Source organism: Maylandia zebra, linkage group LG7 (assembly GCF_041146795.1).
Source record: "Maylandia zebra isolate NMK-2024a linkage group LG7, Mzebra_GT3a, whole genome shotgun sequence".
NCBI classification, from domain to species: Eukaryota; Metazoa; Chordata; class Actinopteri; order Cichliformes; family Cichlidae; genus Maylandia; species Maylandia zebra.
Window position 1 is genome coordinate 65,634,889 of NC_135173.1, and position 15,168 is coordinate 65,650,056.

Below are 15,168 nucleotides of genomic sequence, written 5' to 3' on the forward strand. Positions count from 1 at the left end.
GGTGATCCTGATGTAGCTATAGCTGACTTCAGTTCTTAAGCGTTATAATCTTAAACTTTTAAAAACTAAACATATGTTGGCATTTTCGACTAGAACAAATGATGATGATCATCATGCAACAACATCAAAGTGTTATATTTCTGACACCACAGGAAATACATGCTTTTATTCTGGGACTTTTCTAGAACAGCTTGATTCTTATGATTATGAAAATAATCCTTCATCTTTTTTTGGGCTTTAAAGCAGTCCCTCAGGTTTTTCACATTAGCTGAAAAAACATTTGTTTTAGCACCTTTCTCTGTTAATAAGATATCATTCCTCTAATTGTTTAATATCAGGATTCGCCTTGGTTACACTTTATGACAGAAAGTAAAGAGAAGAAAAGTGATGAAAAAAAAAGTAAGTTATCCTGAATGTCGTGCTTGTGCCAATGAAAACTTTTACTACTGTTGGCAAACGACAAAGGAAGAGGAGAGGGGGAAGGCATGTTAGAAAGCAGTGAGAGAGCAGGAAAGTGTAGTGAGAGTAGGGACTGGATGTATCGTCTATGAGCAGTAAAGGGAGAGAGCTGGCTGATATTATATTGGAGCATACTTCATTGGACATGTAGCTGAAGGGAACAGGTGATAAGGAGATGTTGTGTAGTAGCTGATACAGGCTCTGGGTGGTGGGGAGAATTGCTAGATGGCTGGATAAGAATGGCTGTAGTGATGACGGAAACTGCAAAGAAGGTGTTTGATGTGACCTTTGGACAGAGGAAAGGGGACAAGGAGACTTGGTTTTGGACTGAGGACATACAGGATCACTTAGGAAGAAGTTAGCAGAGAAAGAGCAGGATAGTCAGGGATTCAAAGAAAGTAGACAGGAGTACTGGGAGGTGATGTGTACAGTGAGGAAAGATTGAAGAAAGCATGGGCAGCAGGTTAGGGTGGTTAATGATAGAGACAGAAATGTGCTAACGAGAGAAGAGAAGAAAGTTAGAGAGAAGTAGATGGGTGGAAGACAGTTAGAGAATCAGGGACTGCAGAGGGTTGGTAACAAGGAAATGAGGGCGGCTATGGAAAGGATAAAGAGTGGAAAATTATCCATATGACATACCTGTGGAGTGGTGGAGAAATCTAGGAGAGAGGGGAATCATCTTTTTGACCTGATTGTTTAAAACAACCTTGGAGTACGAGAGGATGTCTGAGGAATGTAGAAGTGTACTCGTACTGATTTTCAGAGACAAGCGTGATGTGCAGAGCTGTAGTAACTACAGAGGGATAAAGCTGATGAGCCATGGCATGTGGAAGGAAAAGAGTTGTTGAGGTTAGGTTAAGAAGAGATGTGATCCATTTTAAAATCCTTTTATTTGTTTTTAAGTGTCTTAATGGTCTTGCCCTTTCTTATTTGTTTGATCTGCTTCAGACAAATAAGAAAGGACAGCACTGCGGTCAGCTGTTATGTTGTTTTTAAAGTGCTTTAGAAATAAAGTGAAAGTGAAAGTAAAGTGAAAGTGATGATCAGTGAGCAGTAGTATGGCTTCATGCTGAGAAGAGCGCTACAGATGGCATGTTTGCATACATATTATTAGGTGCTAAGAAAGATGTGGTGCTGCATCAGGAAGTCGGGAGTGGCAGAGAAGTCTAAGGCTGGTGGAGGACAATCTGCCGTGCAGAAGGAAGAGAAGAAGACCACAGAGAAGATTGATGCATGTTTTGATGCATTTGTACATTTGAACTTTGTGTTCACGCGTGGCAAGATGGCGCCGGTGTGTGTGGCTGCTCGTCTGTCACTGCCAAGTTTGTTCCTGTTTATGTTATTTTTAATTTGTGTCATCCATGAAACAAAGTCTCTGCTGAGGTATGATCGCCAGACACTATTGGACCTCAAACCTGTGGTCCAAAATATTGTGTCCTTTGGAGCTGGTGGGCAGCAACCCCTGCCCCCATTTGCATCGGAAACCCCGGGTTACCTGTACCGGGTTCCCACGCTACCTTCCCGGCGAAAGCGTCCTCGTCGCCGGGGTAAACGAAGCGGTCGCCTGGTGAAGCTAAAGGTTTACCTAAAGAATTATTCTGCTGTTTTCCGACCAGTGCATGGATTCTTGCCAAGGCTGTTTGCGTCTCGGCGTTTTCTGGATCCTGTTGATGCCTGTTTGGTGCCTGTGGTCGGCTTTGATGATGATGCTCCTCGGCCTCGCTGCCCATGCCCTCCCATGGGAGGGCATGGGCAGCGGCCCACCTTTTTTGACCTAACCTTTTCTGGAAGGTGTCTTCCAGAAACTGGCAGTAGGACTGGGAGTTGAGCTTGACTCCATCCTCAACCCGAAAAGGCCCCACAAGCTCATCTCTGATGATACCAGCCCAAACCAGTACTCCACCTCCACCTTGCTGGCGTCTGAGTGGGACTGGAGCTCTCTGCCCTTTACCAATCCAGCCACGGGCCCATCCATCTGGCCCATCAAGACTCACTCTCATTTCATCAGTCCATAAAACCTTAGAAAAACCAGTCTTGAGATATTTCTTGGCCCAGTCTTGACGTTTCAGCTTGTGTGTCTTGTTCAGTGGTGGTCGTCTTTCAGCCTTTCTTACCTTGGCCATGTCTCTGAGTATTGCACACCTTGTGCTTTTGGGCACTCCAGTGATGTTGCAGCTCTGAAATATGGCCAAACTGGTGGCAAGTGGCATCTTGGCAGCTGCACGCTTGACTTTTCTCAGTTCATGGGCAGTTATTTTGTGCCTTGGTTTTTCCACACGCTTCTTGCGACCCTGTTGACTATTTTGAATGAAACGCTTGATTGTTCGATGATCACGCTTCAGAAGCTTTGCAATTTTGAGACTGCTGCATCCCTCTGCACTTTTCTGAGCCTGTCAAGTCCTTCTTTTGACCCATTTTGCCAAAGGAAAGGACGTTGCCTAATAATTATGCACACCTGATATAGGGTGTTGATGTCATTAGACCACACCCCTTCTCATTACAGAGATGCACATCACCTAATATGGTTAATTGGTAGTTGGCTTTCGAGCCTATACAGCTTGGAGTAAGACAACATGCATGAAGAGGATGATGTGGACTAAATACTCATTTGCCTAATAATTCTGCACTCCCTGTATTTGATATGAAACATACGTCAGAGACATTATCCTAAACTGGACTAACAAAGGACAATGAGTACAACATGAAACGTACATTACATAGCGTAATGCTAAAGTTCATTGATCATTTTAATCATAAACTTGTTGAAATATTGTTGCTGAACATGCAAACATCTGCTGATGAAAATGTGTTGATTTATTGGTCTGTTATGAAGCTATTGCTATTTCTAATGTGTTTTATCACTTTCTGATGTTTTATTAATTAAACAATACATGTATTGTTGTGTTATCTGTAGCTATAGTATTTATATATATTTATTTATAGTATAGCCAATATATTTAATTATTACTGTTTAAAACACTAATATGTGACATGTATTAGTAGTGATGTTGTGCTGAGGGTTAAAATGCCTTTTTGTCTTTTGGTATACTACAAAATGACAATAAACCATTAATATATGTCTATGCTGTGCTCGTATTTATTTTACCCTACTCAAATTCAATTTATGATGCATTTTATTTTGAAAGATTTAAAATGGTTCTTTAAAGAACCACTCAAAAAAGGTTCTTTAAAATGGTTCTTTTAAAGAACCATTTGAAGGACCTTTTTAAAAATGGTTTTTCAAAGAACCTTTTTAAAAAAAGGTTCTTTGAAAAACCATTAAAGGTGCCCCAAAGAACCATTTCTTGATGGTTCTGTGGGGCACCTTTAAAGGTTCTTCAATGAACCACTGAAAGAAATGGTTCTTCAAAGAACCATTGTTTGAAAGGTTCTTTGTGGCACCAAAAAAAGGTTCTTCTATGGCATCAGTCTAAAGAACCACTTTTGGTTCCAGTTGGCACCTTTATTTTTCTGAGTGCAGGCTAAACCTCCGCTGTCAACATTATCGGAATCTGAGATCGCTGCGGCGGGTTTCTGGACCCCCTGAACCCCGAGCGCCAACTCCAGCTCCCGCTAGGATTGGCCTGGTGAACGCCAGATCACTTTTAAACAAAACTTTTATTCTTCGGGACTTCTTCAGTTCCCGTGATCTGGATTTTCTGTGTGTGACTGAGACGTGGCTGAGTGTTGGTGAGTCCAGTGTTCTATCTGAACTTTTACCTGTGGATTGTTGCTATTTTAACTCGCCACGGACGTCAGGCAGAGGTGGAGGCACAGTGACTGTTTACAAAAAGGATTTTAAATGTAAGCAGTGTTTTCTACAGCCTTCGTTCTCCAGCTTTGAACTTACCTCATTTGAGGTGAGTCGTACAAACCCGATTTTCTGCGCTGTCATCTATCGCCCCCCGAAATACAATAAGAACTTCATAAACGACTTTTCTGATTTTTTAGCTGGGATTATGCCCAACTATGATAGTGTTCTTATTGTTGGAGATTTTAATATACATGTATGTTGTCCTGATAAGCCACTGGTAAAGGACTTTTTAAGCCTTATTGACTCTTTTAGCCTGGTACAGTCCGTACGTGGCCCTACACATGAGCACGGACACACACTGGACCTTGTTCTAGCAGAGTGAAGCTGACCCCCCACCCACTTGAAACGTAAAGGCAAATAGGCGGAGCGGTTAGTGCTACGTTTGTGCTGATTTGTGCAGGTAAAATTAGCGTTTGTGCTGCTACGGTTTCCGAGATATTAAACTTTATTTTATAGGTCATTCAAAGGTCACCATCCCCCCAGACTGCTCCAAAACGGGCCAAAATGGTCTACTTTTTTAGTGCTACGTTTGTGCTGGTTTGTGCAGGTAAAATTAGCGTTTGTGCTGCTTCTGTTTTAAAGATATTAATGAAAATGTAAAGGTCAACCAGCCCCCCCACATTACCCAAATCCAACAAAAGTGGTATCAAACGTTTGTGCTACGTTTGTGCTGGTTTGTGCTGCAAAGATTTTCGTTTGTGCTGCTATCATTTTAAAGATATTAATAACAATTTCTAGAGGTCATCAGAGGTCAACCAGCCCCCCCACATTAATTAAATCAAACAAAATGGGTGTCAATCAACTGTGCTACGTTTGTGCTGGTTTGTGCTGCTAAAATTTTCGTTTGTGCTGCTTCTGTTTTAAAGATATTAATGAAAATGTAAAGGTCAAAAGGTCAACCAGCCCCCCCACATTACCCAAATCCAACAAAAGTGGTATCAAACGTTTGTGCTACGTTTGTGCTGGTTTGTGCTGCAGAAATTTTTGTTTGTGCCGTTATTATTTTAAAGATATTAACAAAAATTTCTAGAGGTCAACCAGCCCCCCCATATTAATGGAATCAAACAAAATGGATGTCAAACGTTTGTGCTGGTTTGTGCTGCAAAAATGTTTGTTTGTGCTGCTAACATTTTAAAATGTTTAATAAAATAACGTCTTGATGCGTGCTTAATCATCCAGGTAAGTAAATCCCAAAAGGTTGATTCTGTTCATCTGGACATTTTCAGTTGGAGAAACGTTTCGTCACTCATCCAAGTGACTTCTTCAGTCTCAGCTGACTGCAGGTTTCCCCAACCTTATAAACACCCGTGAGTGAAGTTGCCCCCCCTACCTTCTTCAAATCGAACAAAATTGATGTCAAACATTTGTCCTGCAAATTATTTTGTTTGTGCAGGTTATGTTTCCCTAATTTTATAAACAGTACATGTACAGTGAGAGAGAGATGTTACATCTGTCTTCACTTGCATCCCAGTCATAGAAGCGTTGGAGGTCATTCATAAGAGATTACAGGATCATCCCAACCTCAGCAACAGGACCACTCTCAGCACTGATCAGTTGTGTTTGCTTTTGGAACTGTCTTAATTCCACCTATTTTGCATAAGGGTCAGTACAGGCAGAAATCTAGGTGTGCCATGGGTTCCCACAGGCCCCTGGTCAAAGTCACCAAACCAGTTCGTAAGCAGGTACAGGTGTGGCCAGAAGGGTCCTCAGAGGCACTGCTTTTCCACCACAGGCCGCCACACACGACAACACCACAGACTTTCAGGAATATACAGAAACTGTCACTGCCTACATCCCAAAATGCATCGATGATGTCACAGAGACCAGGACTATCACTGTCTGGGCCAATCAGAAACCATGGCTCACAGGTCAGGTTTAAATGCTCCTAAAGTTGAAAAATGCAAGCCTTCAGAGCCGGGAATTAGGTGAGTCTAAGAACAGCAAGGGCAAACCTGTCACGTGGCATCAGCTACAGCAAAGCTTCAGCGACAGCAGAGATACTTGGAGGCAGTGGCAAGGAATACAAACCATCACAGACTACAAGCCCACTCTACAGACCGTGGTGACACAATCCCCAGACAGTGTGTGGAGATCCCTCCACCATCATTACTGAACCCAAGAAGTCATCTATCTCCTGCTTTAAGGACTACCGTCCTGTCAAACTCACCTCCATCATTATTAAGTTAAGTGCTTTGAACGGTTAGTCATGCATCAAATCAAATTATTGCTTTCCCCCAACCTGGATCCATTTCAGTTCGCATACCGGTCAAAACGCTCAACCGATGATGGAATTTCAACTGCCCCTCACTCAGCCCTCACACATCTGAACACTAGAGACTCATATGTCAGAGTGCTGTTCATAGACTTCAGTTCAGCATTCAACACCATCATTCCCCAGCAACTCATTCACAAACTGGATCTGCTGGGGATCAGCACCTTGCTGTATAACGGGCTGCTAGATTTCTTGACAGGAAGACAGCAGACAGTACGGGTCAACAGCAACACCTCCAGCCCAAGAACACGGAATACGGGGGCTACCCAAGGATGTGTGTTGAGCTCCCTTCTCTTCACTCTGCTGACCCACGACGAGATCTACTACAGGGGTGAAGTTAACCATCTGGTAGAGTGGTACAGCAACAACAACCTGTCCCTGAATGTGGAGAAGACCAACAGTGACTCTACTTCCTCTGCAAACTGAGAAGCACAAGAGATTCAACCCCCATTATGAGCACCTTTTACAGAGGCACAGTTGAGAGTATCCTCACCAGCTGCATCACTGGTGTGGTATGACTCCTGCATTGGGTTCTGCAGGAAAAAATGACAACGGGTAGTGAGAGCAGCCGAGAGCATTGTGGGGACCTCTCTTGCCTCCCTCCCCAGGAGATCTACTGCACCTGCCTCATCTGGAAGGTCGTCTCCATTACAGGTGACTCCACTCATCCCTTCAACAGCGTCTTCAGTTTGCTGCCATCAGGAAGGATACTGAAGAGCCTCCGGGGCAGAACCAGCAGACTGAGAGACAGCTTCGTCCATCGGGCTGTCAGGATGCTGACCATCTCTGGATCGAGAAGGGGGGCCCAAGGGTACATCTTTCGCCATCCTACAATGCTGTGATTGTAGCCATTCCCCACTTTCTGTGAATGGTACTCATGGCCATTGATCAATAGGCTTTGATTAGTTGTCATTGATCAATGGTCATAAGAATTTGCATACTAACAATCATGGAATTAACCCCCCGGCACATTGTTCATTCAGTGGCGCTAGTTTCCTTCACTATGCAAATGTACTGTTTATATGGTTGGGGAAACCTACAGTCAGCTGAGACTGAAGAAGTCACTTGGATGAGTGACGAAACGTTTCTCCAACTGAAAATGTCCAGATGAACAGAATCAACCTTTTGGGATTTACTTACCTGGATGATTAAGCACGCATCAAGACGTTATTTTATTAAACATTTTAAAATGTTAGCAGCACAAACAAACATTTTTGCAGCACAAACCAGCACAAACGTTTGACATCCATTTTGTTTGATTTCATTAATATGGGGGGGCTGGTTGACCTCTAGAAATTTTTGTTAATATCTTTAAAATAATAACGGCACAAACAAAAATTTCTGCAGCACAAACCAGCACAAACGTAGCACAAACGTTTGATACCACTTTTGTTGGATTTGGGTAATGTGGGGGGGCTGGTTGACCTTTTGACCTTTACATTTTCATTAATATCTTTAAAACAGAAGCAGCACAAACGAAAATTTTAGCAGCACAAACCAGCACAAACGTAGCACAGTTGATTGACACCCATTTTGTTTGATTTAATTAATGTGGGGGGGCTGGTTGACCTCTGATGACCTCTAGAAATTGTTATTAATATCTTTAAAATGATAGCAGCACAAACGAAAATCTTTGCAGCACAAACCAGCACAAACGTAGCACAAACGTTTGATACCACTTTTGTTGGATTTGGGTAATGTGGGGGGGCTGGTTGACCTTTACATTTTCATTAATATCTTTAAAACAGAAGCAGCACAAACGCTAATTTTACCTGCACAAATCTGCACAAACGTAGCACTAAAAAAGTAGACCATTTTGGTTTGTTTTGGAGCAGTCTGGGGGGATGGTGATGTCATCAGCAAAAAATATAACTTTTAATATCTCAGATACTGTAGCAGCACAAACGCTAATTTTACCTGCACAAACCAGCACAAACGTAGCACTAAAAAAGTAGACCATTTTGGCCCGTTTTGGAGCAGTCTGGGGGGATGGTGACCTTTGAATGACCTATAAAATAAAGTTTAATATCTCGGAAACCGTAGCAGCACAAACGCTAATTTTACCTGCACAAATCAGCACAAACGTAGCACTAACCGCTCCGCCTATTTGCCTTTACGTTTCAAGTGGGTGGGGGGTCAGCTTCACTCTGCTCCTTGTTCTGTCATATGGTCTGCCTGTCACTGACTTGGAGATTTGTGACTGTGCACTCTCAGATCATATGCCTGTGTTATTCAACGTTGGTTTGACATATACCGCAGTTAAACCTGGCGCTGCTACTCGGTGCTGTCGGGTTATTAACCCCGCCACTGCTGCGCAGTTTTCTGCTGCTTTTAATCAGCTCGGCGGGCCTTCTGACTTTGTTTCCTCTGACACAGAAGACCTACATTCCTGGTTTAATTCTTGCTGTCAAAAAATCATGGACCCTGTGGCTCCTTTAAAAACCAGGCAGCTTAAGGCTAAACCTGAGCCTTGGTTTAATGAGAGCAGTCGTGCTGTTAAGAGGGAATGTCGTCGAGCAGAACGGAGGTGGAAAAAGGATAAACTGCATGTATCATTTCAAATTCTCAAAGACTGCTGGCATCGCTACCAGAACACTGTTAAAGAGGCAAAAAGGGAATATTTTGCAAATATTATTTCTTCCAACTGTCATAACCCACGTGTGTTATTTAGGACCATTGACACTGTTCTTAATACTCCTTTGAATGTCTGTTTGGAAGTTTCTCCTGAGATTTGCAATGATTTTCTGAACTTTTTTATTGAAAAGGTTGTCACCATCAGGGCTCTTATCACAGCTCCTGACTCTGACCCCTCTGTCTCTGTCCCTTGCGCTGCTGTTTTCACTCAGTTTGAGCTTGTGACGCTCTCCTCTTTAGAGGATGTGGTTCGCCATATTAAGCCCACAGGTTCCCCACGGGATCCTGTCCCTCCACAATTCTTTAAAGAAATTTTTCCTAGTATACAACAGTATGTCCTTGACATTATTAACAGCAGTCTGTCTTCTGGTATGGTTCCTGCAAATTTCAAACATGCAGTAGTACAGCCACTGCTTAAGAAACCTGGCCTTGATCACACAGTTTTAGCGAACTATAGGCCTATTTCCAAGCTGCCTTTAGTCTCCAAGGTTTTAGAGAAAATTGTTTTTAGTCAACTGAAAGATTTTCTAGATGAAAATGGAATCTTTGAGGTTTTTCAGTCAGGTTTTAAAACCCTTCACAGCACAGAATCTGCATTATTAAGGGTTTTTAATGACATCCTTCTGGCATGTGATTCTGGTAACCATGTTGTTCTTGTCTTGCTTGACCTAACTGCTGCCTTTGACACAGTAGACCACAATATTTTAATTTCTCGATTACATGATGTAGTGGGTATTGGTGGCACTGTACTTGATTGGTTTAGGTCTTATTTGTCAGATAGAACTTTCTCTGTCAGCCTTCTCGGTTACGAATCGTCTTCTGCTCCTCTGTCATGTGGTGTCCCACAGGGCTCAATTTTAGGGCCACTGCTCTTTTCACTGTATCTATTGCCTCTGGGTTCTATCCTTAGAAGGCATGGGATCTCATTTCACTGTTATGCCGATGACTGCCAAATTTATTTGACACTAAAACGCAAGGATGCCATCTCCATAAAACCTCTCTTGACATGTCTAGATGACATTAAAGCTTGGTTGGCTCGAAACTTTTTAAATTTTAATAAAAAGAAAACAGAAGTGTTGGTGTTTGGACCCAGTGGTCCCTGTGAGTCCTCCTCTGTTGTTTTAGGATCCCTGGAAGTCTATTTTAAATCTGTTGTTACTGACCTTGGTTTTAAGTTGGACAGTGATTTTAAATTGGACAACCAAATCAGAGCAGTGGTGAAGTCCAGTTTTTATCATTTAAGGCGACTGACAAGACTAAAATCTTTTCTTTCGAGGCAGCACCTTGAAACAGTGATCCATGCTTTTATTTCTTCCCGCCTGGACTACTGTAACTCACTTTATGTGGGGGTCAGTCAGTCATTGCTCTCACGTCTGCAGCTGGTTCAAAATGCGGCTGCACGACTCCTAACAGGAACTCGAAAAAGAGAGCATATAACCCCTGTGCTGGCCTCTCTGCACTGGCTGCCTGTGTCTTTTAGAGTTAATTTTAAAATTCTTATGTTTGTTTTTAAATGCCTACACAGTCTTGCCCCGCCTTACCTCTCTGAGCTTCTTCATCCCCACATACCCTGTCGGTCTCTCAGGTCAGCTGACCAGCTGCTCCTGGAGGTACCGAGATCCAGGAGGAAGCTCAGAGGGGACAGGGCCTTCTCTATTGTGGCTCCAAAATTATGGAATAATTTGCCCATTCACGTTAGAGAGGCCCCTTCACTGTCCACTTTTAAATCACGTCTTAAAACCCACTTTTATTCCTTGGCTTTTAACCTCAGTGAGACTTAGTTTCTTTTTTTAATGCAGTAGTTATTTAATTAATGATTTCACTCTTCTTTTATTTGTTTTTTATTTATATCTCATGTAATTTTATTTTACAGTTCCAATGTACAGCACTTTGTGTCAGCTGTGGTTGTTTTAAAGTGCTTTATAAATAAAGTTGATGATGATGATGATGATGATATACAGAGGGTTGGTGTGACAGAGGATGATGGTACAGATGGAGTGAGATGGAGGCAGATGATCCAATGTGGTAATCCTTAACTGGAACAGCTAAAACAAGAGGAAGAAACAGTCTGGCTTGACAAATTATGGATGTTGGTTGGTGTCCACCAGGTGGAGCTTGAGTCTTTTCAGAAAACCAAAGAATTCAGGTCTCTTCACAAACATGTGGCACCACCGCACTTTGGAAAATGATAATTTACTTTGGCAAAGTTGCTGATTATAGTTTGATGCTTTGATCCAAACCACATGAGAACTGAGAGTTCTGAAAACAAAGATGATTTACTCACGTTTGTCTTTTCAGGCAGAAGCAAACTGACGGATGGTTTTCTGTGTTTCTGATGTTTGTTTGAGGTTTTTGCTGTTGTTTCCTTATTGGTTCTGGATACATTTTGCAATCAGTCAGTTTCTGGCCTGTAATTTTTTAATACAGCTTGCAGGGACTCAGTGGAAATAAATTGTGTTTAACCAGGATTATATGAGTTATGACATCTGCTTTCCAAGTGTGTCCTGCCCAAGACAGGAAACAGTGGTGAATTATATGAACAGAAATTCACACGTAATGAGTTTACAAATGTGGATGACTAAAAGAGTAAGATAAAAAAACACTTCAAATGAGGGAATGTAATTGAGAATTGTTTTTGATTTGAGGCTACAGATTGTTTTTATGTGTTTGAAGCTACCTGGTACCTAGACCTGAATCTTGTTCCATTTTAAAAACTTCTAGGCTGGGCTGTGCCTTTGGAGGTGGTCCTGAGGGTCTTGATCCACACTGTAATGATGTGAGTCATTAAGGGTCACATCATGAGCCAAGACGTTAAATATTTGCGAGACATCTCTTTACCCTGACATCATTTGAGTTATTGAGGTCCAGAGATGGGCGTTACAGTAACGCGTTACTTGTAACGCGTTACTGTAATCTGATTACTTTTTTCAAGTAACGAGTAAAGTAAGGGATTACTATTGCAAAAACGGTAATTTGATTACCGTTACTTTCCTGTAGGAACGCTGCGTTACTGCGTTACTAAAACCGTGATTTTTTTGCGAGAATGTCTCATGACAGTGACGTAAGCGAGTGCGACGTTCGTGACAACAGCTGTGTGCAGATCAACAATGGATCACATATCGATTGTGGGAGAGAGTATGAGCGTGCAGCGTTTAAAGCGTGGAAGTACTGACCTTACTTTGAGTTTGATTCCATAAAAAGTGACAAAAACATCAGGGTCCGTTGTGCGTGGGAAGAAAACTTCTTTTTACAGCAAAAAAACCCCCTAAACTTCCAAGCAAGCACCGAGTAGCTACGACGTAATGGGAAACTCACAGAGAAACTCGTGGATAAACACAAAAAATATTTTATTTTATGTGCTGGAATGTGCAGAAAATAGGTTTAAATGTTAAACAAATTTCTTCAAGTCAGAGAATGTTGCATATAATTTTATTTTTGCTTGATGCATAAAGTTAAAAGATTAAAACTGGTAAAACAAGTTTAAAAAAAAGAGACTTTTCCATTTGATTACATTTTGTATGATGGATTATGTAGAAAAAGTAGAATTGGGCTGAAAGATCTATCGCTTTATCACCTACTCAGGTTGTAAATCATGTTTTTAAAAAGTAACTAAGCAACTAAGTAATTAATTACTTTTGAAAATAAGTAATCAGTAAAGTAACAGGATTACTTTTGGGGGGAAGTAATCAGTAATTAGTTACTGATTACTTTTTTCAAGTAACTTGACCAACACTGTTGAGGTCACATGGGTCAGGATAGGTGCAGATGTGGAGCTGGGTCTTATCCTGCTGAGGTGGTTCTCCTGTGTTGTGCCGCGTGCTTGTGGAGTGGTTGTTTGGTTTCTCCTTTGCAAATGTTTTAGTATTACTTACTGCACTACATTGTTCAGCTTGTGCTTGGATGTTTCATCCTTGGGTTTTTGTCTGAGTTGTTGCTGGGTCTGAAGTGCACTGGGATTTTGGAAGTTCCTCCTCAAAAAGGTCAAAAGAAATTGATGGCATTAGGCCAGCGGTCCCCAACTTTGTCGCTCCACGGACCGGTTTAATGTCAGACAATATTTCCACGGACCGGCCTTTAAGGTGTCGCGGATAAATGCAACAAAATAAAATGATACGACCAAGACAAAAACTGTGGTATTTTGTAAGTACAATAATAAACATGAATTCACTGTGTAATTGTGCAACTTTATTAGCAGCATCCACCTGAAATGCGCCAACAATATTGAGAGTAACATCCTCCTCTCTGCCCCTTAATGCTCTCTGGTCACTATAGTAACGCGTAAATATTTCTTTCAAAGTAAGACACACAACTACAACACGGTAAAAGACCCAGGGCAACCAAGTTAACGATAAAAACCCTAAAAACCAACTCTTGCTCAGTTCTGTTTTTACCCCCTAAAGTTGGGACTGTAAATTAAAATTCAGCTTCTAGGCTCCTTATTTAAGTTTCAAGACATAAGATCCGGTTCACCCAACAGTGCCAAAGTGGTGATTAAACTCCAGAAGTGTTGACCCACACGATGACTGTCACAGTGGCCTTCAGATAAATCAGTGGGGAATGCAGCCCAGAATACATGCACTAATCAAGGAATCCAAACACATAGTTTCTTTTTGCCATTTTTGTAGTTAAATGCCAACTCATAAAACATTGTGCCATGAAAAGAAACAAACCAGCCCCACCAACATTTCTTTTTTAATTTTTACATGAATGGTGGAGTAAGTTTGTTGGACATCTACCAGGTCCCCATCAATCTACCAGAGGTTGGTAATGGCTTTTGTTTGCCACAAGCCTAAATAGGTACATTTTCAAAAACTGGATAATATTAGCTCGCAAATGGCTTTTCATTGATTCAATTAAGATGACAGTTTTTCCATTACTGGGGCTCCAAACAAGCAAAACTTCTTTAAAAAGGATTGAACTTAAACTAAACAAACCTTAAATAGATGGGTTGCTAATGATTCGAGAGATGTTAATGGCTGGGGACTTACGGTGGAATTTCTTACAATAGTTTGTGTTAATTTTAATAAAACTAACACTATCCCATCATTGATACCTGTGAAGTGTAACCCTTCACAGATGAAAACATGTTATGATCTCTCTGTACATTTTGGTTTATTTCTGTTACATTTCAGATTTCTAAAAACATTTCTAAACTCTGTAAGTAGAATCAAATAATTTATGGATTTAGGGTTTTGTTTGGATACTTTATCTTTTGTTGCAGATTCCCTCCTGCATGCTGACTGTGTGTGTGTGTGTGTGTGTGTGTGTGTGTGTGTGTGTGTGTGTGTGTGTGTGTGTGAGAGAGAGAGAGAGAAGCTTTGCAGGTGTGATTTTGCATATTTTCTATTTGGCTCCACTCAGCAGAGAGATTAGCAGCAGGTAGAGTGACAGGTGGATTAAAATGGACTGCATCTCTGGCTCGAGTAAAAAAAAAAAAAATTAATTAGACCTTCATCATAGAGCAGTTACTTGAATTGTCAGTGCTGAGGGTTTAACTCCTGTGTTGATGTTGTTCTGTTCATGCTATTAACTGCAATAAATGCCGTTATTAGACTGCAAAATATTAAATGAAACTTTAAATGAAATGAAAACAAAAACTTAAATTGAAGTGTTCCAGGTATTTCCTACTGGAAGGAAGACCATGAGGCAGTTCCAGAAATGCTGGAAAGATTATGTCTTTTGGCTTGCCCATCCATCCATCCATCCATCCATTGAGACTGGTGCGCCCAGGATGGATGGATGGATGGAAAATTTTACACATCTATTCATGCATCCATTTTCTGCTGCTTATCCAATGGAGCAGCAGTTTCTAAGAAATGCCCAGCTCTGGCTTTCCTGGCTGCCTCCTCCGGCTCTTCTGGCAGAACACTGAGGTTTTCCAAAGCCAGCTGAGAGACATCATCTGCCTGGTTCTGCCCCTGATTTACTTTCATTTAAACATACCTGAAACACCTCACCTGGAAGACATTCTAGTCAGATGAAGAAGCAG

At 41.5% G+C, this 15,168-nt stretch overlaps 1 protein-coding gene across 2 annotated transcripts in view; it reads left to right on the plus strand.

The window, feature by feature from the left end:
* Positions 1-3,989: 3,989 nt before the first annotated feature.
* The window catches only part of LOC143419574 (RNA-binding Raly-like protein), a 100,355-nt gene continuing 89,176 nt past the window's right edge, over positions 3,990-15,168 (plus strand). For both annotated transcript variants that reach the window (XM_076886921.1, XM_076886922.1), the window contains exon 1: positions 3,990-4,149. The gene's annotated coding sequence lies outside the window, so the exon portion shown is untranslated. The remainder of the gene's footprint in view (positions 4,150-15,168) is intronic.